The sequence below is a fragment of the Artemia franciscana genome, chromosome 18, assembly GCF_032884065.1.
Source record: "Artemia franciscana chromosome 18, ASM3288406v1, whole genome shotgun sequence".
NCBI classification, from domain to species: domain Eukaryota; kingdom Metazoa; phylum Arthropoda; class Branchiopoda; order Anostraca; family Artemiidae; genus Artemia; species Artemia franciscana.
The window spans coordinates 13,591,444-13,615,712 of record NC_088880.1 but is presented as its reverse complement, the minus strand read 5'-3'; the positions used below and the strand labels follow the sequence as shown (position 1 = coordinate 13,615,712).

Below are 24,269 nucleotides of genomic sequence, written 5' to 3'. Positions count from 1 at the left end.
AAAAAACAAACAAACAAATAAACACGCACCCGTGATTTGTCTTCTGGCAAAAAATACAAAATTCCACATTTTTGTAGATAGGAGCTTGAAACTTCTACAGTAGGGTTCTCTGATACGCTGAATCTTATGGTGTCATTTTTGCCAAGATCCTACGACTTTTAGGGGGTGTTTCCCCCTATTTTCCTAAATAGGGCAAATTTTCTCAGGCTCGTAACTTTTGATGGGTAAGACTAAACTTGATGAAACTTATATATTTAAAATCAGCATTAAAATGCGATTCTTTTGATGTAGCTATTGATATCAAAATTTAATTTTTTAGAGTTTTGGTTACTATTGAGCCGGGTCGCTCCTTACTACAGTTCGTTACCACGAACTGTTTGATTTCGTTCCAACGAACACAGTAAGGCTATCAGAGAACATCGTATTAAATGCAAGGTAAAAATACCCTTGACTTATAACTATACAGATTCCTTTGAGTGTCCTAGGTATAAATGTTAGCAAAATGAATGAGTCTTAGGAGGCATGGAAATAGGTTTGAAAACTAATTTGAAGAAGACTACGTCAGTCAAACTTGGAATAAAATAGGAGGAAATAAGCATGGTTAGGTACAGAAAGGTATAAATTCTGAACATAACTTCTAACACATAGATGGCATTCTCAGTAAGAATAGATGATGAAATAAAGAGGTGGACATTGGAATAGCCAAGGAACATTTTTTTTTCTTCCGTTAAAAAATTCAGGGTAAACCTTCGAATTAAGATTGGGATATTAGAATTTATGGTACTGACGGTTGTCAAGAAACGAAGCACATCCAAAAGTTGATAAAAATATGCCTGATATTCTTCAAAGGAATATCTTTAAGATAGTTTTAGGAAATCGTTTGAACCATTGTGCAGCATATCAAATAATAACATGTACGACAAATATGATTACATCCCTCTGTCTAGGGCTATAATAAAAGGAAGGTCGTGATTGTTATCTCATGTTTTATGGACGATAGGTTTCACAATCTTGTGTTTTTGGCAATCCAGTGGGAATAAAGTGAAAAGCAGGCCGTCCTCGAATGGAATGGAAAAATGTCCCAAGAAATGATTTGAAGAAAGCAGGGTGAGGTCGAGGAGGGGCATGAGTATAGCCGTTTTAGCCTAAGGGCTTGCTTCAACGATGTCAGCAGTAAAAGCGGTTAAATAAGACGGTACACATTTACATGCACAAAACAATAGGGGGGGGATAATTTTTCTGAAATGTCTCATAAGTCTCTACCGCCTGGAAAATTATGGGATAACAATGTGCTTTCTTTGTATTTTTGGTCAACCTTCCTAAAAGTTCAGGCATTGTACAAACGTACGTTGACCTGAGTTCAAGACAGAGTCCGCCCTCTTCTCTTTCTAACTATGATAAAACAAAAAAATAATAACAAAAACATCAGCAATCCAATAAGAACCAATTGTTTGAAATATAACGAATAAAAATATTCAGATTACAAAAAAATGGCGATTTTACATCAGGAGAAATTGAATTATTTAAGACTAAGAATAAAAGCACGGACCGTTTTGACACAGCCATCCCACGCTTTCGTTTCTTACTTAAAATTTCTAATTTTCCATGTGGATGATAAAAAAGGTTTAGGTTTTAGTTTTCAGTATATTTGGAAATAAAAGATTTTTATTAATAATATACATTTACGTTTTACTCTTCGATAAATTTTGCTCCAATCGCTTCTCCAAAAATCGCTCCTTCCATTTACACTTAATAGCACGTTTGAGATCAATTCACGCTTGAAATTGCAAATACACCAACATAAATATTCGGCCTTCTAACTAAAAAACAAGAGCTAAGAGCTCATATGGCACTTGTGACGAGGCGAGAAGAGCTAAGAGCCAAGAGATCATATGGTATGAGCTCTAACAAAATTCTATGAATCAATAGATTGATTTAAAAAGGAAAATAAGAGGCTTAATGCCGGTCAAGATTTAAAATAAGAGCTCTCAGTCACAAAGTCCTTCTAAATATCAAAATTCATTAAGATCCGATCACCCACTCGTAAGTTATAAATACCTATTTTTTCTAATTTTTCCTCTCCCTTTTGCCCCCCAGATGGTCGAATCTGGGGAAACGACTTTATCAAGTCAAATTGTGCAGCTCCCTGACACGCCTACCAATTTTCATCGCCCTAGCACGTCCAGAAGCACCGAACTCGCCAAATCACTGAACCCCTCCCCCCAACTCCCCCAAAGAGAGCGAATCCAGTACGATTCTGTCAATCACGTATCAAGGACATTTGTTTATTCTACCCACCAAGCTTCATCCCGATTCCTACACTCCAAGTGTTTTTCGAAGATTTCCCCCTCCAAATCCCCACAATGTCAAAAGATCTGGTCGGGATTTGAAATAAGAGCTCTGAGACATGAATTCCTTCTAAAAATCAAATTTCATTACGATCCGATCATCTATTCGTAAGATATAAATACTCCAATTTTCATGTTTTCCAAGAATTCCAGTTCCCCCCTCCTACTCCCCCGAATGTCATAGGATCTGGTCGGAATTTGAAATTAGAACTTTAAAGCACAAGATCCTTCTAAATATCAAATTTCATTAAGATCTGGTCACCCTTTCGTAAGTTACAAATACCTCAATTTTCAAAATTACCCCCCCCCCCCCCAATTCCACCAAAGAGAGCAGATCCGGTCCAGTTATGTCAGTCACGTATCTTAGACAGGTTTCTATTCTTCCCATCCAGTTTCATCCTGATCTCACCGCTTTAAGTATTTTCTAAGATTTCCAGTCCCCCCAACTGTCCCCCCCCCCAATTACGCTTGATCCGGTTGAGATTTAAAATAAGATATCGGAGTTACGAGGTCCTTCTAAATATGAAGTTTCATGAAGATCCGATCACTCCTTCGTAAGTTAAAAATACGTCATTTTTTTTATTTTTCAGAATTACCCCCCCCCCCCCGCAATTGAGCGGATCCATTCCAATTATGTAAATCACGTATGCAAGACTTCTGCTTATTTTTCCAACCAAGTTTCATCCCAATCCCTCCAATCTAAGCGTTTCCCATCATTTTAGGTCTCCCCACCCCAAACTTCCCCCAATGTCACCAGATCCGGTCAGGATTTAAAATAAGAGCTTTGAGACACGATATCCTTCTAAAAATCAAACTTCATCGAGGTCCAATCACCCATTCGTAAGTTAAAAATACCTCATTTTTTCTAATTTTCAGAATTAACCCCCCCCCCCAACTACCCCAAAGAGAGCGGATCCGTTCTGGTTATGTCAATCATGTATCTAGGACTCGTGTTTTTTTTTCACCAAGTTTCATCCCGATCCCTCCACTCTAAGTGTTTTCCAATTTTTAGGTTTCTCCCTCCCAACTCCCCCCCCCAATGTCACCAGATCCGGTCGGGTTTAAAATAAGAGCTCTGAGCCATGATATCCTTCTAAATATCAAATTTCATTGAGATCCGATCACCCGTTCGTAAATTAAAAATACCTCATTTTTTTTATTTTTTCAGAAATACCACCCCCCCCCCCAACTACCCAAAAGAGAGCGGATCCGTTCCGTTTATATCAATCATCTATCTAGGACTTGTGTTTATTTTTCCCACCATGTTTCATTCCGATCCCTCCACTCTAAGTGTTTTCCAAGTTTTAGGTTTCCCCCTCCCAACTCCCCGCCCCCACCACCAGATCCGGTCGGGATTTAAAATAAGAGCTCTAAGACACGATATCCTTCTAAACATCAAATTTCATTGAGATCCGATCACCCGTTCGTAAGTTGAAAATACCTCATTTTTCTAATTTTTAAGGATTACTCCCCCCCCCCAACTACCCCAAAGAGAGCAAATCAGTTCCGATTATGTCAATCATGTATCTGGGACTTGCGCTTATTTTTTCCATCAAGTTTCATCCCGATCCCTCTACTCTAAGTGTTTTCCAAGATTTTAGGTTTCCCCCCTCCAACTCCCCCCAATGTCATCAGACCCAGTCGGGATTTAAAATAAGAGCTCTGAGACACAATATCATTCCAAACATCAAATTTCATTAAGATCCAATCACCCGCTCATAAGTTAAAAATACTTCATTTTTTCTATTTTTTCCGAATTAACCGGCCCCTACTCTCCCCCCAGATGGTCAAATCGGGAGAACGACTATTTCTAATTTAATCTGGTCCGGTCCCTGATACGCTTGCCAAATTTCATCGTCTTAGCTTACCTGGAAGTGCCTAAAGTAGCAAAACCGGGACTTTAGGTTTTCCCCCTCCAACTCCCCCCCAATGTCATCAGATCCGGTCGGGATTTAAAATAAGAGCTCTGAGACACAATATCATTCCAAACATCAAATTTCATTAAGATCCAATCACCCGCTGATAAGTTAAAAATACTTCATTTTTTTCTATTTTTTGCGAATTAACCGGGCGAATTAATTGCGAATTAATCAATAAGCAATATTCGGATATTCGCGTTGATCTTTCGCTAATCTTAAAATCAATCTTCGATTATAGTCTTAATTACAATTGCTTATTACGATTAAATGATTCTTTCACTGCCTGACGCGAAAATATGTGCTGATTCCGAATTCAAAAAGTTTACCGCTCTAGTTTTTTCACAAATTTGATTTTTTTTTTTTTTTTTTTTCAGGTTTATGCAAAAAATGTTGAATCTGTAAACACCACCAAATATGATAAAATATGTCATTTCTACACTCTTTTTTTGACTGATGAAAATGAAACTAAATGTTCAAAGTCAAAAGAATAGTTTGGGGCTTAAATTTTTGAGAGAGAGTGATGTTGGGGGAGAGGTTCTAGGAAAATTTGAAAAAGAAGGGGTCAACCTCAAACAAATTGCTATACAAATGATTATTTCACTACCTGGCCCAAAAATATGCGCTGATTCCGAATCGAAAAAGTTTACCGCTCTAGTTTTTTCACAAATTTGAGGTTTTTTTTCAGGTTGTTACAAAAAATGTTGATTAAGTAAACACCACCAAATGTGATTGAATATGTCAATTCTAAGCTCTTTTTTGGCTGATGAAAATGAAACTAAATGTTTAAAGTCAAAAGAATTGTTTGGGGCTTAAAGTTTTGAGACAAAGTGGGGTTGGGGGAGAGGTTCTAGGAAAATAGCAAAAAAAGGGTGTCAACCTCAAACAAATTGCTATACCAATGATTCTTTCACTACCTGGCAGAAAAATATGTGCTGATTCCAAATTATGCCACTTAAAACTTATTAAGCCACTTAAAACTAACCATTCTAACAAAGAAGCAAAGCCAAGAGCGTGAGCAGTCACAGGTGGCCCGATGGGAACTAGGGAATTCATTTTTAATCGTTGACCCTTATACTCGACCTAATCTGATGATGTTAAAGAAAAGCATTCAATAATTAAAGACAAATCAAAATTAAACGCCAAGAAGCTGGAATCAGGGTCAATATTCATGAGCAACAAAAAGGTCGAAATAAAGTTTGATTTTGCGTCCGTTTTGTTAACAATCCTATCCTCACCCAGGGGTGGTTTCCCACTAACATTAGTTCAGAAGACCCCTCCTAAGGTTAAACTTGCAACTTGTAGCTTAGAGTACTTTTTGGGGTAGAGGAATTCACCCTCCCCCCAGCAACTAAAGGTTGGAGATGTATTTTCCTAGCTTAGCGAATACCAGATATATAGGTTGAAGCAGACACATTCCTTGAAACACCCTGACATGCGCTCAGGAATTCACTTCAAGTGGGGCAGATTAAGTCGATCAGAACAGAAACTATAGGAAAATGAAAAGAGAACATGGAATGACAAAATTTAAGACAGTGCCTGAGTCCTCCCCCTCCCCTGTAAATTTGCCATACCAGATCCTGGAGATTGCAAAATATAAATTGCAATCTCATGAAAAGAGGGCGACGTGAGCCTGTGATCCTATTAATAGTTGTGGGCTGTCACTTGCAATTAATCAAGTTTCTAATGACAAGTATTATTAAACTATTAATATTCTAAGTCAACTTAGCTTATCTGAAAGATCAGAAGGGAACATGAGATGACAGGTGCTAAAAGGTCTAAAACTGAGATGGGGCTACATGGTTTATATATAATGAACTCGAAGATGCGACCAGATGGTACCTGGTAGAATCAGCATGAATAAACAAATTAACTAATTACAAAACAAAAGCTGATGAAAGCAAAAATACAATCGTTTCCATTTATTAATTAAAAAACAAATCCGAAAAAGTTGGTTTCCAAAGATACGTAAAGAGCCATATTAAACTTAAGACCAGCAAAAATGAATTACTATAATAATTCCAACTCAAGCCCACTAAAAATTACTATTAAAGAATAAATGAAACCCAAAGCAAACAGAAATAAAATAAATAATCATAGAAAACAAACATATGGCAGGTACTAGTATAAATGAATAAATAAATCATTAAACAAGTAAAACTCAATGTGTTTCAGTTTTAAATCAAACTTAAGACGAACAAAAATCACAACAAACAAGAGTTTAACTGCTACCTCATTCCCTAACTGTAAAAGTCAAAAGTCTACTGCGTCTTTTGCGCTTTATTGAAAACGAATTACATTACAAATATTTTCTTTTGTACTTAAAACACTCAAAATAAAAATAAAAATTACAGTGAAATAAATAATTTAACTGCTGAGCTTTCAGCAATTAACGTAATTATATATTAAATATTCAGTTGATTTTATTAGTTCTTTCCAAGGACTGCTCAAGACACAAATAGCTTTCAACAAAAAAAAAGAAAAATATTCGGTTGGGTTTAGACTTTTGCAGTTAGGGAAGGGGGCAGAAACCAAACCCTTGTTTGCAGTGACTTTTTGCTTGTTTTAACTTTTTGCTTGTTTTAACCTGTTATATGTTTGTTTGCTGTGATTATTTATTTAATTTCTATTTTTGGGGTTTCATTCATTATTGAACAGTAATTTCTGGTCGTTTAAGTTTGAATTATTATAGGAATTTATTTCTGCCGGTCTTAAGCTTAAACTTTTCTTTGAAAAACTTCTTTTTCGGAGATCTTTAATTAATTTCTGTTCGTTTTTGATTGCTAAAGTTTCAAGTTTTTCAACGTTCCCCATTTCAACATCATCTTTTTTTATCATCAAAGTTTCAGCATAGCATTTGACTTTTGACTTGACTTTTATTTACATAATAAACAAAAATATGAACTATTACAGATATAAATCACTACGCAAGGGAAAAGCTTAAATTTGGCAAACGCATAACGATTAACTACATAAACATTCCTGAAGGCATTATAAATTAATACTAATTACAAAAAACATAAATGTTCTTAGAAGCATCCTACACTAATTAATATAATAATGAAAAAAGAAAAAAGAAAAAAGGCTATCACCTTCTCTCAAACACCCCCAGGGTAACAACCCTCATTCAAATACAACTCCATTCATCTCAAACCCTTCAACCCGTCCCTCCCTCCAGCCCTATAGCCCACTTCGATCCCCCAAAAAAATTTAAATAAAAACTAATTCCCCAACAAATACTCTTTTAATCTTTTTTTTTAAACTGTGGGAGGTGTTCAGCTTCCCTAACACTCACAGGAAGTGAATTCCATACAGAAGGGCCAAGATACTTCAAAGTAAAACCAGATCTTACACTATTTTGACGATCCACTACCAAGTTATCACAACTTCTTGTATCAGGCTCATGAACAGAACTTCTAAAATGGTAAAACTCATTAAAAGTTTCCGGGACTAGATTATGCACATAATTAAACGCAAACATCGCCGCTTGATTGTTCCTTATCTGTCCAACATGGAGTAGCCTTAGAGACTTTAAGCATGCACTGGTCTCTTTCACGTACTTCCTATTTTAAAAATTATTCTTCACGTACTTCCCAATTATTCTTGCAGCTTAATTATGTAGAATTTGTACACGCTTGTAATTAATATGAAAATTGCTGTTCCAAACTAAACATCCATGTGATATATACGTGTAGATTATTGCAAAAAAAATTATCGTGCTAAGAGTAGGTTCCGGCAGAATATGCTTCAGTATTCTGAGAATGCCAACTCTATGTGCAATTTTGGCAGAAATAATGTCGCTAAGATGCTTCCACGAAAGATTAGAATCAATATGGAAGCCAAGGAACCGCAGTGATTTAACTTGTAAAATAGGCTTTTCACCTAATAGGACTTTAATACTTACAGGCACGTACGCAGGAATTTTTTTTTTCCGGGGGGGGGGCAAAACCTTCGAGACAGCAGATATAAAGTAGCACTTTTTTATTTAGTAATGCAAAAAGCATGTATATCAGAAAATACAGATTAACTTTAATCTGTAGTATTGTAGCGGATGGGGGGAAGAAGACTGAAGCCTCAAAAGTACATTTTAGGCTCAGGTTATGTTCATAGCAATTTAGAACCAGTGATTAATCAATTATATCCCACTGAAAGGGAAATTTTAAGGTTAACAGTGCAATATGGGTGCTGCGGGGGATAGTACTTCTATTGCAAAAACGTAGATTTAATGAAAAATGGTAGTTTCCAAAATTGATCCATTAAAAGCTGTACTTTGTCCTGAAAAGGGGGGATAAACGCTCTAATATCAAGGATAATTCTATTTTGCTGTGGCAAGCACACTCTCTTTACAAAAAAAAATAGCAGTACAATTGCTAATTACTTCAAAGAGGGTAAAAAGTTAGACAGAAAATGGATTAATAATTGGGCAGTAACTTGACCGGATAATTGCATGCTGTAAAATCCCCAAAAAAGGCTTCACAAATGTATCTAGATTCTTAATAAATGTCCTATTTTTGCCAAAAATCCCAAGAAACCATGGGGAAATTAAACATTTCACAACATTTCGGGGGGGGGTCGTCCCGAAGCCCCCCCCCCCCTGCGTACGTGCCAGACTACTTACATCAACAGAATCACCCAGTCTACAGAATGTCAGTAAAAACGTTTTTTTTACATTCACGCACAGCAAACTTGTAAATACCTCTAATCTTTTGAGAGCATCATTAGCTTTTACTATTAAATCACCGACTGATTTTGCAAACACTGTTAGCGCAGTGTCATCCGAAAAAGAAGTAATACATGCATCCTGCAGAAAAAAGCGCAAAAAATCATCAAAACATCAAAGTGATGGTTTTTCAACATTAAAGTTTCAAAGTTCAACATCCTCCTCAAGATTCCCTGAAAGCAGTCACAAATTGATGTAGCAGCTGTTGCAAGCAGTCGCAGTCATAGTTGCAAGTTGTCGCAGTTGGAAGATTGACAGGTTGCAGACACAACTAGTCTCATTTGCAGCCGCAAAAGTAACAGTAGTAGTAGTGGCCCTGAAAGTTCCAAGTAATACCCTTACCTGTTCCTAGGATATCGCACATTGGCCTTTTTAATAACTGGGATATATATAGTTTCTTTTAGCTTAGATCAACATACCCCTCAACGTTTCCTCAAATTGTGCGTTCCCGGAAAAACCCTTAGCCTTTTTGGACATATCTGGGATCAAACTTTCCCCCCTTTCTTAATGATAAACCCTGCATGTAAAAAATGACTAATGGCATAATTTACATTCATTATCGCAAGGGCTGTGGGGGCACTGCATCCCCAGGGTCTTAACTATATAAGACGTTATGACTATTTCGAATAAAATGGCTTTTTAATATATCTATCAGTTTTAAGGAGAGAATATAAAAAACAAGAAAGGAAGGGGAGGCTGTCCTTTGTCCCTTTTCAACAAGCCAACAACTTAACACACTTAGCGGTTCCTTAGATATTGCTGTTGTGTCCTATTGAAAACCCTCCTGCATTTGATTTTGTTAAGACATTCCCCTCAACATTTTCTATAAGTTTTACCTTAACATTCTTAGCCTTTATGGAGCCTCAGGATAAAACAGGATCCTCTTCCCCAATGATAAATTCTGCATGTAAAAAAAAGGCAAATTACATAATTTACAATCCCTATCCTGAGGGCTGTGAGGGGCATTGCATCCGCAGAGGCATAGTTACTAGACCTTTTGACTCTTTTGAACCACATCGTGTTTTCAAAATACTGATCAGTGATAAGGGAAGAGATCATCTAAAAAGAGCATGAGGGCTGGTTACCTTATGATAGCCCTTCAACACTACTACTACTACTACTACTAACTCACTGCAGCACCATGCCGCCTGAGGCCAACACAGCTACGCACGCTCCTCCTCCAACCTAATCTATTAATCCTCCCTCTTTACACCCTCCCAGGAAGTTCCCATTTCCTTTAAATCTTTATTTATGACATCCTCCCAACCCAGACAAGGACGACATGCTTTCCGTGTAGCCCCAGACGGTTGGCCCTTCAACGCCCCCTTCAATATCCCTTGAAATTTTCAACTTAATACACTCATCCGTTCCTTGGATATTAACGATACGTCCTTTTGACAATCAGCCCGCACACAGTGAGTTTTGTTGGGTTCGGTATCCTCTCCAGAGCTGTGGGGGATCATGTCATCCCCATAAGCATACACGCCTCTTTTCCAATAAAAATCATTATATCTTAACAATGGGCAAATTGCATACTTATAACCCTCTCCTGGAGGCTGGAAGTTTTTCAACCTCGAAGGCATAGTTATTTGACTTTCGGACTATTTTGAACAAAAGGATTATCTCAAAATGTTGACTGGAAGCATTTGAGGGAAAGGAGAGCCTGGGGGGCTGGTTGCCCTCCGATCATTGTCGACTCTTAAAAGGGAACTACGACTTTCGATTTCAAATCGAATGAGTCTCCTCCGAAGTTTATACGACCACCCCTTCCATGAAAACCTTATGTGTTAACAATGGTTAACTTGCATAACTTACAGCCCTTGACCCGAGGGCTGGGGGAGGGGGGTTGCCAACACCAGAGGCATAGCTATTTGACCTTTGGACTATTTTCAACAAAATGGCTATCTCAAAACTTTGATCAGACGCATTTGGGGAAATGAAGACGTGGGGGGGGCTAGTTGCCCTCCCATCACTTTTGACTCTTAAAAAGGGTAAATAGCGTTGCCACTGATACAAACTTTTTACTTTGACTGTGCAATACAGGATTGAAACCATAGGGGAGAGGAAATAACATTTGGCTAGATGGGTCTAAAACTTTTTGGGGAGTTTTCTGTGCAGCAATACAAAAATACTCCACGAACTTATTTGTACATTCAGACTTACGGTCAAGTTCGTAAATCAAAGAGCATTCTTGATACTTGATACCAAGGGACGATTTTATAGCTTTGATTAATTTTTAACCACAAATTACCATAGGCTATTTGTGGCGGAAATGACAGCCATAAACCATCTTAATTTATATTTAGACGTACCCATTCTTTAAAATGGGGTTACATGGGTCGAGAAGAGATGAGTGAAGATTCGAATCTAGGCAAACCAGTGTTTCTACTTTTCAAGCGTAAAATCCATTTCAAAAAAAAAGTTAAAATCAGGCACATTAGGAATTTCATTTTACTAAATAAGCATACAGGCTTTTTTATGACAGACCCTAAGGCGCTTTAAGCTGATTCATTAAATTAGAATACAACCACACAGAATAATATACTCAAGATGAAGTAAAAACCGCAGTCAGGAGTCACGGATTCCAATTTCATTGGTTCCGTTTTTTTGCCTAGCTTTCAACTTAGCCATTTGATCTTTTAGTGACGAAATAATCTACGTAGATCAATGACTATGATTATGATTACTATAAATCCCCAAGGACTAATTAATATGTTACTTTTGCGAATGTGTGCCTATCAAGTTTTCGCTTTGAAAAACAAAACGAATTAATGATGGACATAAACAGGGTAATAGGTTAGTATCAGTACTAATCCAAAAAGAAATTACCCCCAGCGTCTGGTCTAAACTCTCTACGGTCCTGTCAATAGTAACCTGGCAATGATAATGCTAAATTAAGCCCACAGCCCAGACCCCGAATATAATTTCAGCATGACAGCGCACATTTTGTCTTTGGGCAATATCAATACCCAGATTCAATATGGCAGCCATAGAAAATGTCTGGGATTTTTGTAAAGTCAAAAGTAGAAGTTAAAATAGAGATTAAAAAGTTGATATACTTAATATTTGTATCTAGAGTTTTACACATAACTTTATGATGTTGTTAGTTAACTATTCATAGCATGGGTTCACACAGATCTGACCTCAAGAGGGAGAAGAAATAGAGGATTTTTCCGAGGGGTGTAGGGAGTCTGTTCATTTTTAGTCCACTATTTTTAATTTCCTACCAAGAAGCCCTTCAGGCCAATCTCAAAGGGAGGAAAACAAATCTCCCTTCTGCGTGCATGCGCAATAGATGACATCGGCATTTTTCCCATGGAGACAAACTCAAGCTTTCCTCTTAATAGAACCCCAAATTTGTTGAAAAGCCTCTAATTTGTAACTCAGACTACAAACATTTTTGGTCATATACATTAATTAGCTGAAATGTTGGCAAAAATACTCTTGAGGCGTCACAAAAATACATTAATCGATGTAAGAGTGCAAAAGCTGGTTTTTACAAAGAACACATTAAGCCTTCTAAATCTGTCAAAGCTTTCTGCAATAAAAGCACTTTAACGATAGAAGCCAAGGTTACTTTTCTGCAAAAAAAAAGTCGGAAGAGTTCAATATCCACTTATCTCTAGAGAGTTGAATTTACAAGCTAATCACTTGTGGAAAAGGCAGAGCAAATAAATCTCAATTTTTGTTTTAGATTAATAATAGAACCGAAAATTCAGCTGAAGACAATTGCAAAAAATGATTAATTTGATAAAGAATGCATATACATGTATAGTATATATATATATATATATATATATATATATATATATATATATATATATATATATATATATATATATATATACTAGCTGTTGGGGTGGCGCTTCGCGCACCCCCAAGCCCCCCCGCGCGCTTAAGTCGTTACGCGCCATTGTAGCTGTGTCCCTGTGTCCCACCTGTGAATAGAGATAGATATAAATATATATTTTTAACTACGTAAAACATGCGAATATACAACATTCTTCGCTGTCCCATTGTCTGTGCATATAAATAGCATTTATATTCCCTGTGTCCCGGTCGTCATTTGTGTCCTGGTGTCCCAGTTTGTATTTTCTCTTTGAGTGTGCCGGTCGTCATTTATATTCCCTGTGTCCCAGTGTCCCGGTCGTCATTTGTGTCCTGATGTCGCGGTCTGTAATTTCTATTCAAACAATCCCTGTGTCTCAGTCGTCAATTATGTATCCCGCCTGTGCCCCCGGCGTCCCCTATTTTTCAGCGTCAATATGAAGTACATATCGCCGAACCTTTGTTTTTTAACTTAAATCTGGTAGGCATTGATGACCTTATCCAAGTCAAAATCCCAAACCCAATCATCATCGCTATCATTTTCAGTTTTGATATGTTTTGACTCTCGCTTTCCAGGTGGATTTTCATCTAACTGCGCGGTTTTGCGTTCTTTAGCCGCAAGCCTGTTTTCTTGCTGTTCTTGTGATTCCTCGGCACGCTTTCTTTTCTTACTTTCTCTATCAGCTGCAAGCCTGTTTCCCTGCTGTTCTTGTGATTCCTCGGCACGCTTTCTTTTCTTACTTTCTCTATCAGCAGCAAGTTTTTTGGCATAGACTCTTTGAGCAGCTTCCTCGGCTGTTGCCATTGTAGGTTCTTCAGTCATTTTACAATTAAACATTTTTCCGTGAACGCATGTCTTAAATACCATTAATGACGTCACCGTCATAGCAAAAATGACGACAACTAACTTCATGACGTCAGTCGACACAGAAACATGACGTCACCTGACAGACGGACACACAGACAGACAACTTATTTTTATATATATAGATATATATATATATATATATATATATATATATATATATATATATATATATATATATATATATATATAGGAAATATTTGGCCAAGACACTCAAAGCATATTCTGAATGCAGAATCATTCTGTGGCGCATACAATAGAACAAACCTTTTAATTTATTACCACTTTTCAATGTTGTAGGCTACTCCTTGTAGGCCAAACCTTTAAAATTAAATTTCATTTCCTGGTCATCTCCTATATGTAGCCTGGATAATTAAAAATTTCGTAATTGGAATTTCTATCAAATAGAAATTTCCCTAGTCCCACTAGACAAGAGGTACTTACGGCCTTTCATTTAGAATATCTAACATGACTTATTTATAGTTTACAAAAGCTCTAAAAGTCAAAAGGTAAGAAACAATTAATTTTTGTCACTTTCTAGCAGCAAGGAAAATGTTATGAAATTCAAGGAACTACTTAGTGCGAGATTCTTATCTGAATAAATTGCTAGTAGACAAAAGTAAAAGCGAATGAGACTTTTCAAGCAAAGGTTAAAGATTATAATTACCTTTTTGTAGGGTTGAATGGCAAGTCTCCAAAATGTCTCTAGAGGGAGAGGGGAACTAAAGTTGAAAAATAGGTCTCATGCAAAAAAAAAGTGTCCTCATCCCAGCCTTTTATTTTTCTTTAGCAATAAGATATCTAAAGGCCATTGCGGCCTATTTTTTTTTAGCTGATGAATGAAAGTTTATTGTATTGTTTTTTGAATAAAATTACCTACCTAAATGCAAATGAATGTCACAGGTTATAGCAATTGCTCTGGCTGTAATCCTTTTGCAAAAGATCTAATGCTAGAGGTATCAATCACGTAACACAACGTTTTAAGTTACTTAAAAGCTGTCTTCCTCTACTTTTACCATGGTAAGCTTCACTTATTTCTGCAAGGTCAATGACAAAGGCAAGCGCACGTATGCTCCTAATCGACAAAACTTCGGTGTTCCTAACAAATATTTTCCCAGACTTAATGATATCTGTTCTAATCTCCATCATTTCCTACTTCTAAGGCTACATAAATTTCGTAAAGAATGTAAAAAAATTCTAACGTACCTTCATTTTTTAGTTTGATCAAATACCAAATTTTGTTAAGTGTTGCTATATCTACAGACCTTCTTTCAAGACTATGGAATAGCCTAAGAAGTGTCCCTAATTAATGGTGGGCTACCTCTTCACTCGAGAAAGACAACATTACTCAAACACTTAAGAAGGGTGACCAAGATCCCTCCCTGAATATTACAGCCTATTACTATAATATACGTTGCTCGTAAAATTCTGGATAAAAAATTCTTTATGAAAGCTAAAATGCTTTCTTTCCAAAAACAGTCAAAATAAAATTTGACTTCTATGAAAAAGGCAATCAACTGATTTTTTTTCCAAAGCCCTTTGATGTGGCTCACTACATAACATTTATTTATAAACTGTATAGTATTAGGTTGTACCCACATATCATCAACCGGGTTGAAGAATCTCTCTAGGGGAGAATCAAGTAGGTTAAATCCTTTGTTTTAAAGCGGAATAGGCTACCCCAAGCCAAGATACTTGGGCCAACCTTTCTTAATGTTTATATCAATGATACTATATTTCAGACAGGGCACATGTTTCAACTCAAAAGACACTATATGCAGATGATATCAAGATCATAGGCTTTGCTATCTATATTACAATAGCAGCTTTGTAGAGTGACATTAACTCAATCTGCAACTGGGAAAACCTAGAGTTTGGATTTCAAAGTGTAAAGACTTAGACTTGGGGGATAATAACTCAAGGCAGGAATCCATAATGCCAGCAATAATGGCTTGATCTATAGTTTAACTGCAAAAGAAGAGGAACAAAACTTGGGTGCTGAAGTAGACCTTTTCAGCGCGTCACTAGACCTTCAAAACAGTGGTAATTACTATTTTTTGGTGTATTATTGTTCATTAACACAGAACTAAACTGATCAAGTATGGGTCTTAATTGCACAGAAGTTTGAACTAAGATAATTAGCTAATTAATTCATGTAACACTTAAAATGTAGCTGTCACACAAAAACTATTTCTGCCTCTGCCAATTACTACTGCTACTAGTCTACTACTAACAACCCACTGCAGCACCAAGCCTCTAAGCCCAGCACAACTATGCATACTCCTCCTCTATCTGAATCTACTCAAAGCCTCCCTCTTAACAAATTCACCCTCTAAACAAATTCTCATTTCCCTTAAATCTGTCCTTACAATACCCTCTGTCAATTCTTGTCTTGGAGTTATCTAGCAGAGTATATCCAATCATCCACCAATAGTCTTGCCTATGTTACACAGATCCCCTGTTAGGCCTATGATCAATAATGGTTCAAGCTTAGACTAACCATGATTCAAGGGGAATAAGGCAGCTTTGGTAAATGTTGTGTAATCAAACTTGTGCATGGACATAAGCCACATCCCAACAGAGTTCTCCATGTCCAAGCAAATAGTACCAATCCAAGTATAAAGGTGCTAGAGAGGTAATTACTAATTTGTTCAAGTCGATGCCCAGGCTGCACAACCAAACTTGCCCTTTCCAGGTTGGTACCAAAACAGACTCTAGGGAGTACACAGAGTATGTCCTCATTACAGAACAAGGATCCACATCAACTAGTTCAGAGTATGTGGACAGCCTGTCAGAGAGATTCACTACACCATATGCTGACTGCATCTTAGAAGACATTAGAATAGAAATAGTGTTGTCCTTAATCACTCCAAGATAAAATCTAGGTAATTACAAATAATTGTGTTCAAACAGCAGCAAGTTGCCAGAAATATTCTTGCCCTGATAGGCTTTATGCTATCTTACAAAGTAGTTTTAATTTGGGGGTATGATAGTTAGAAGAATGAAGAGAACCTACGATGGGAAGGTCTTTTGAAGTATCTACCTCCAACCCTTCCCCCTCCAAAAAGGGGTGGATCTAAAACAAAATCTTGAGGAGGCCCAATGTGACAAGGGTGCCAATGAGCAAATTCTTTGGGAGAGCCAGTGCAACAAAGGTATGCTGCAAGGCAGCATAGTTTCCATACTATAGTGCTTAGAAATTGCTAATTCTAGGAGCACATCCATTTCTGGTTGACCCTCCTCCTCCATGGGGCAAACTAAAAATGCGTAAAGTGGGCTTGCTTACAGGTAGCATTACCTATAGAGCGAAATGCATTAGTCCACGAGCCCTGCAGGGCGTCTGTATTCTATATTTATTTAATAAGCCTTGTTCAAGGTGTTTTTTTTAGTTTTCTTTGTTGAATAAATATAGAATAAAGACCTTGCCCTGCTGCCCACAGGGCTCAGGGACTAATATGCTTTGCTCTACAGGTAATTTTACCAGTAAGGAAGCCCACTTTACGCAGTTTTAGTCTTGTTGGAAGGGGATTTTAGAAAGCCAAAAAATGGATGCACTTCTCTAATAGTGACAAAGAAACAATATTCAATCATCAAAATCTTGCTATATGCAGTAATGCACACTTTAGACAGCCTGTGACGAAACTAAACATTTAACCCCCTCCCTCTGGATCAGCCAGTGCCTCTAACTGACCTTTGATGAACTTGGACTAACTTTACAGTGTAAAAGTAACACATTATTTTTACATTACAGTGTAATGTAAAATTAACATTAAGTTTAGACAAGAGTGGCACAAGGCAAAATACATGGGAAATATATTTGCTCATTAGGAGGGATTGGGAGTAAAGTATTTTTGCACAGTATGAAGTAAGAATTGTTTTCTTGGCATATTTCCTTCTCAGTAGCCCCAATTGTGCATTAGCCTAATACCTCAAACAAAAATAGAGGCTAGCCAATTTTGTTGTACTTCAATTAAGCATAAGATCTATTTTGCAAGGTTTCACTTTTATAACACACATATTTTTACATGGTCATCAAAGGTCATGGCCCTCTAGAGGAAGAAGGAGTGGAGGTAGTTGCTTCAAAATACCTTCCTGGGACATACTTTAGTTTGTAGATCATACCTGAAAGTTTTATTTTCCTAGCCTAAACCCTTTCTGAGATAGCAAGAAGTCAATTAACTAGAATTTTACCAGTATAACAGCAAAATAATTTTTTGTGCAAAGTTAAGACATGTCTTCTATGCTAGGCCTAGGCTATGTACTTTCCCAAACCTTTGAACACGGAAGGGGTAAGGTTGGAACTTGGAAACATTTTTTCAAGGTGCGAAATAGCCTAGGCTTTGCTCTGAATCCAGGCCAAAAGCTTTCATTCTTCTAACTGAACTAGCCTAGGCTAGTCTGGGCTACTTTCCAAGTTAGCTGAAAGCCTCAGATCTACAATTTTATTGAGTCTGAGTTAGCAAGTGAAGTTTGAAAATTGTTCTTAAGCAGAATTGAGGATAGAATTCTAGGCCTAAGGAAAAGTGTTTTTGAGCCTCCTACCTTAACTAGGCTAAATGTTTCCTGTTCTAAACCACTTTAGTCTTTGAATTAGCCAAGTTTATCTCCATTTGACATGACCTCCCAAATATCTTTCACATCTCAATAATGCCTGGATTAACTTTGGTGGGGTGGGCTATCCAAAAAAAACAATCCAAAATATTTCAACGTGGTATTCGTTGTATCTCCACACGACAACATTTTAAACTGATTGCTGTTTCCGCCAGGAGCGAAAAACCAAACTGTATTATTACCCGCAAGCGTAAATACAACAAGGGACTTTTTACTCTCTAATATACCAAAGAGTTTGGACCATGGGCCTGAAGCCTTTAAATTTTTTGGAGGAATCATGCTCCATATCTATAGAGTTGAATCTAGTTCTGGGTAACTTAAAAAAGGCAATTTGTGAACTCTCTGAACCATTTGAAGTTTTTTATGTAAAGTCTGAAGACAAGTTCACAATCAAAAGGTTTGTAACACACCAATACTACTACAAGAACAGTTCCTAGGGAGGGGTGGGAGGGGGTTTGTTATGGTAACAGTCAGCTGTCACAGCCTCAATTTCAGGGGTGGGACGGGCAGTGGGATTGCCCACTTTGATCAAGTTTTTTTTTTATTTTGATTCGGTTTTTTGCTTATATCTGAGTCGGGGGGGGGGGGGGGGGAGGCTGCAATTAACTTTTCTCCGGGCACTACCGATCCTAGGCATGGCTCTGACTACCAGTTCCACCAACAACTCATTGCAGCACCAAGCCACCTGAGACCAACGCAGCTACGAACACTCCTCCTTCATCCCATTATTTTCAGAACCTTCCTCTTTACACCCTCCCAAGAATTACCAATTTCCTTTATATCCCTCATTACGACCTCCTTTCACTCCATTCGGGAACAGACTGCATTTTGTTTGGCCCTTGATGATAGGTCGGAAAGAACAATCTTTGGTAATCTGTCAATCTTCATCCGCAAAACGCGTCCTAGCCACCAAAACATTTCTCTTGTTATAATCCTAGAAAGCGGGATAGAACCACGTTTTTCGTACAGCTTATTGTCTGAAATACATTCAGTCAGATATATACCCAAAATAATCCGGAGACAATTCTTTGGAAAGCATCTATTAAATCCCCTTCGGTCTTTGAGAGTGCCCACATTTCAGAACTATACTTGACCGCTGTCATCACAACAGCTTCCAATATTCTAATGTTGAAAATAAAACAGTTCAAAATAGGGATGATACCTTTTTATTGACAGTGAAATATAAAATTATTTAACTGGATATTTCGAACACATATACAGTGTTCATCATCAGCAGTAAAACTCGTTTTACTGCTGTTGATGAACACTGTATATGTGTTCGAAATATCCAGTTAAATAATTTTATATTTCACTGTCAATAAAAAGGTATCATCCCTATTTTGTTTTACTTTCATCATGGAAAGGCAGTGTGGTCTTCGAAGTTTTCTATTCTAATGTTGGCTCGCAGACGTATCTTCCTATTCTTCCAGACGTTATTCAACTGTGAAACAAAAACACTCTGGTTCTCGGCTATTCTAATTTTAACATCTTCACTGCATCCACCATCTTTACTAAGAATACTACATATGTAAGTAAAGTTATCCACTTGATCGATCTTCTCGTTACCCAACATCATCTCTTCACCTTCACTTATTCCCAGTCTGAGGGACTTACCTTATTCTCTAACATAATCTTAAATTAATTTTGTGATGAACGAGATGAAAATAGGGTTAGATCTGACAGCTCTATTTTAGAACTAAGAACTGTATTTCTCAAAATAATACATTTTCTGCTTATTTTGTTATTTCAATCACATATAGTTCCAAACGAAAGTTAAATCTTTCAACATTGTTGATTTTCAACATTGTTGTTTTAAGGTCATCCCTTGGTCCTGAAATCTTTAATGTGGTATTTAATGGCCATAAATTTTAAAGCAGATAGGCATAAAACAGAAAAAAAAATCAATATGCTCGGACTAAGTATTGACATAAGCACCTTTTCTTCCAAGATTAACTGTCCTTGTTAAGGTACCGTCAATCATTTCTACTACCATGAAAGTTTCACATCGATTTGAAAAATTTAGTGTTTGGCCCATTTTCAGGTTTTGAAAAAAAATCCATTTTCCTTTTTCAAAATATTGCTTTTCATCTCAAGTTTACTTGACCCTCCGTACTTACCCAATAAGTTGTTAGCTGGTTGGGTCGAAGCAGATTTGGTCTAATCCGGGTGTCATGCCGGATGCACATTGCCCAAGAAGCCTAAACTAAGAAGAATAACTTACGGAATTTTACTTGGGTCTCTTCAAATAAAAATTTTCTCGTTCGTATTGTGAAATGTAGGTACTATTTTTATTATTCCAGAATTAACATTCAGGATTAAGCAAAGGTGTCGAAGTTTTATTTAAAAAAGTTAATGAAAGAAAAAAAATATTTGTGCTAAATTTTGAAAAATGTATGTTGCCTACTCTCCCCTACACTTTGTCGATTGATGCCCCTGTTTACAACAATAGTCTGTAATATTCAGTGAAATATCACGGCTCTCCCGTCCGAAAATTGAAAAAATCCAAACAGCCAGTTAATGTTATAATTTGATAATGTACCGATCATTAGAACCTTAAAACATGGTTTTCTTATTAAATAAACTCAGGCTAGTTTCAGCTACGTCTATTAAAATACAAGGAGACACATAAAAGTTCAAATTCTTCATACTTTTGGTATTTATTCTATCTTTAAACTTGGCAGAACTACTCGTAATTGGCGAAACCTTACCACAACTTGTTGCATAATGTGGTCTCTAATGTATTTCTATAGCATCTACCAATAACCACTGAAAATCCTCTTAAAAACTTGCAGTATTTTACTAATGTTTTCCATTAATACTAATAAAAAAAAATGCAATAAGGCGCCAGAGAAAAGTAAGCAAGCCGGTAACAGGTGTATTATCTCACTTATCAAACAATTTAGCTTCAATTTTATAATTAATTTTAACAATTTTACTTATCAAACAATTTAACTTTCTAAACAAATTCTTAGGCTCCACTTAGAGATACAACAAAATCTCGGGAATTTTATTTTTTCGTTTAAATCTACTAGACCCTGCATATACGCCTTACAAATTAAAAATCTGTAAGAAAAAAATTTCCGGCTCAATTTTGGGTATCACAAACCGCTACAGACAAAATTAGTTTCAAATTTGATTTCTGTATATGGTTTCACCTAACCAAAATACTAATTCAAAAGTCAAGTGTCCTTTTCAAGCTGATTGAAGTAAGAGACGAGGCATAAGGTGATTCAGAAATATACGATGTAGTGCTGCCATCTCCTTCTAAATGCAAAATATAAAGTCTCCTTTCTCCTTGCAGCCCTATCTATATGCATCATCTCGAAGATGTTCAAAAATTATCTAACTTTTTAATTCATTTCCATCCATCGACCCAAAATCTTATAATAAGAGTATTATTAAATTTGTAGCACAAAAATGCCCTTTTCAAAAATTTGAGGAAATTATTCAAAATTTTGCAAAATAATCAAATAGCAACTCAAAATCTCAATACTTAAGCAAATAAACTGAAAAAACCTTACAAGTATTCTTATTATTATCCGACGGAAAATTTAAGAAAATATTTTCCAAAAAAATGTTTTCCAAAAAACAGTGAAGAATCATATTAAACCAAAGACGATCAGAAATAAAATCATGTGGCAATTAAACTGAAAACAAACAGAAATTACTATTAATTAATAATGAATTTAAATGAAGAGAAGTCTAAATAAATTATATGCAGACACTGCTACAGGTAAATAAATTGATCCTAAAGCGGATAAATCAAAATGAATAAAGTTAAGCTTGAAAAAGGAAAACACTACCACAAACAGGAATAAAATCCAAATTCGTTCCTAGGGTTGGTGGTGCCTCAGGAAAAAAATTAATTACAGCCCTCCCTTCCGTCACCATTATAAGGAAAAAAATTTGATTAAATTGAGCAATCCCCCTACCGTGGCACCCCATCAGCTGAGGTGACCTGGGAAGATGACCCGGTTATCCCCATTTGAACGGCTCCGAGTCAGTTTTGGGACGTTAGCCCTATTTCTGTTTGTGGTAATCAGCAATGTGCGTGTTAACTTGATAGCAAAAACCTGAAAAGTTGTGCTCTTTAGGCGAAAATACTTTAAAAATTTGACAGTCATGCCGAAAATCTGGCTTGTAGCAAACACTGTACATATGGACGCAGCTAATTTAAGATTATTGCATGTGTTGCTTGAGATCAATGTAGTGAGTCACTGATTCAGCTAAAGGTAGGCTATATAGTCATAATACCCTGGCAAAGTATTAAAAAAATAGAATAAACATAGGCTAGTCAAATCCAAAGCTTTGAAAGAGTAGGCCTAAGGAATGGGAAGATGCAGTTTGATTTAAGCTGAACTATAGCCCAGTAGGCCTGTTGTATGCCAAATTCAGGAACATTTAGGCCTACTTTATTGTTAAGACTATTTGATGGAAGACTTAAAAATTTCAAGACTAGTTTAAGACCACCAGCACTTGGCCACTGTCTAATTAGGCTATAGCCTAGACAGATATCAGCCAATGTTCCTATTTCCTGAACAATTGTTTAAGGTCATGAAACTATTGTTAAAAGATGCATTTTGACTTTTGGAACATCTTTTCTGTCTTGAAAAACTACCACAAACTCACCATTATGGAGTTATTCCAACCCAAATATTTTTGTATTTACACATATAGAATTGCAATCATTTCTGTTTTTGTTGATTGGATATTTGAAATCACAAATCTGTAATAGTTTAGAAATTAAGGTAAAATTCTAGTTAATTGACTTCTTGCTATCTCAGAAAGGGTTTAGGTTAAGAAAATGAAACTTTCAGGGATGAATCTACAGACTAAAGTATGTCTCAGGAAGGTATTTTGAAGCAACTACCTCCACTCCTTCTCCCTCTAGAGGGCCCTGACCTTTGATGACCTTTAAAAATATTTGTGTTATAAAAGCGAAACCTTGCAAAATAGATTTTTTGCTTAATTGAAGTATAACAATATTGTTTTCAGCTTCATAACTTTGCTCAATTCCATTTTATAAGGTTTTAAAGATATGCAAATGCATTTCCTATATTTTGAAAAAAACATTGATATGGCTCAAAATTCTGCTCAAATAACAGGAATTGCATTTTCAGAACTAAAGGCAGAGAAAAAGCAACTAGTAACTGAAAATAAGGTAAAATGTTGTTTTGTCAAAATTCCAATAGGTATAGATCTGTCATGTAGGCAAATTTCAGGGCCCTCTAAAGGGAGAAGGAGTAGAGATGGGTACTTTAAAATACCTTTGTGGGACATAGTTTAGACTTTAGACCTATCCCTGAAAGTTTCATTTTCCTAACCTAAACCCTTTCCGAGATAGCAAGAAGTCAATTAACTAGAATTTTACCAAAACAAATTTGAGCTATATATTTGCACATCAGGGGGTGAGGGTAAAGCATAGCATATATTAAATAGCCTATGTAAACTAACCATTGCTGTATTTAATATATGCTATGCTTTACCTCCCCCCCCTAATGTGCAAATATATAATAGCTCTGTAATGGTGAGTTTGCAGTAATTTTGCAAGAGAGAAAAGATGCTCCAAAAGTCAAAATGCATCTATTAACAATAGTTTCATGACCCTAAACAATTGTTCAGGTAATAGGAACATTGACCCAGATATCTTGGTTATCTCAAATACCTATCTTGCTTGAATAAATAATAGCTCCCAATGCTTGTGGAAAGATGTCAAAGAGTCATAATGTCTTATAAACTTTTGGATACTGACTTTCCCTATCAAAAGCCCTTTTAATTTCATGCATCCTCCAGGACAAGGAGGCATAAACTAGAAAGGAGCTATCCCAGGAGAGAGCCAATACCAGAGTCTATAACCAACACTTTTCCAATAGAGTAGTGGCCCATTGGAATAATTTTCCTGATATTGCTGCTGCTGCTCCCTCCATTGATGCCTTTAAGATTGTTTTTGAAGAGAGTCTGTCCATTAAACCATGGAAGAC

At 36.5% G+C, this 24,269-nt stretch overlaps 2 protein-coding genes across 2 annotated transcripts in view; both read right to left on the bottom strand.

Moving 5' to 3' along the window:
• Nucleotides 1–18,429, bottom strand: part of LOC136038637 (leucine-rich repeat-containing protein 24-like) — a 112,170-nt gene extending 93,741 nt beyond the window's left edge. The window contains exon 1 of the mRNA XM_065721882.1: nucleotides 18,220–18,429. The gene's annotated coding sequence lies outside the window, so the exon portion shown is untranslated. The remainder of the gene's footprint in view (nucleotides 1–18,219) is intronic.
• The window catches only part of LOC136038638 (leucine-rich repeat-containing protein 24-like), a gene marked incomplete at its 3' end in the record, with an annotated part of 65,186 nt that overhangs the window by 31,677 nt on the left and 9,240 nt on the right, over nucleotides 1–24,269 (bottom strand).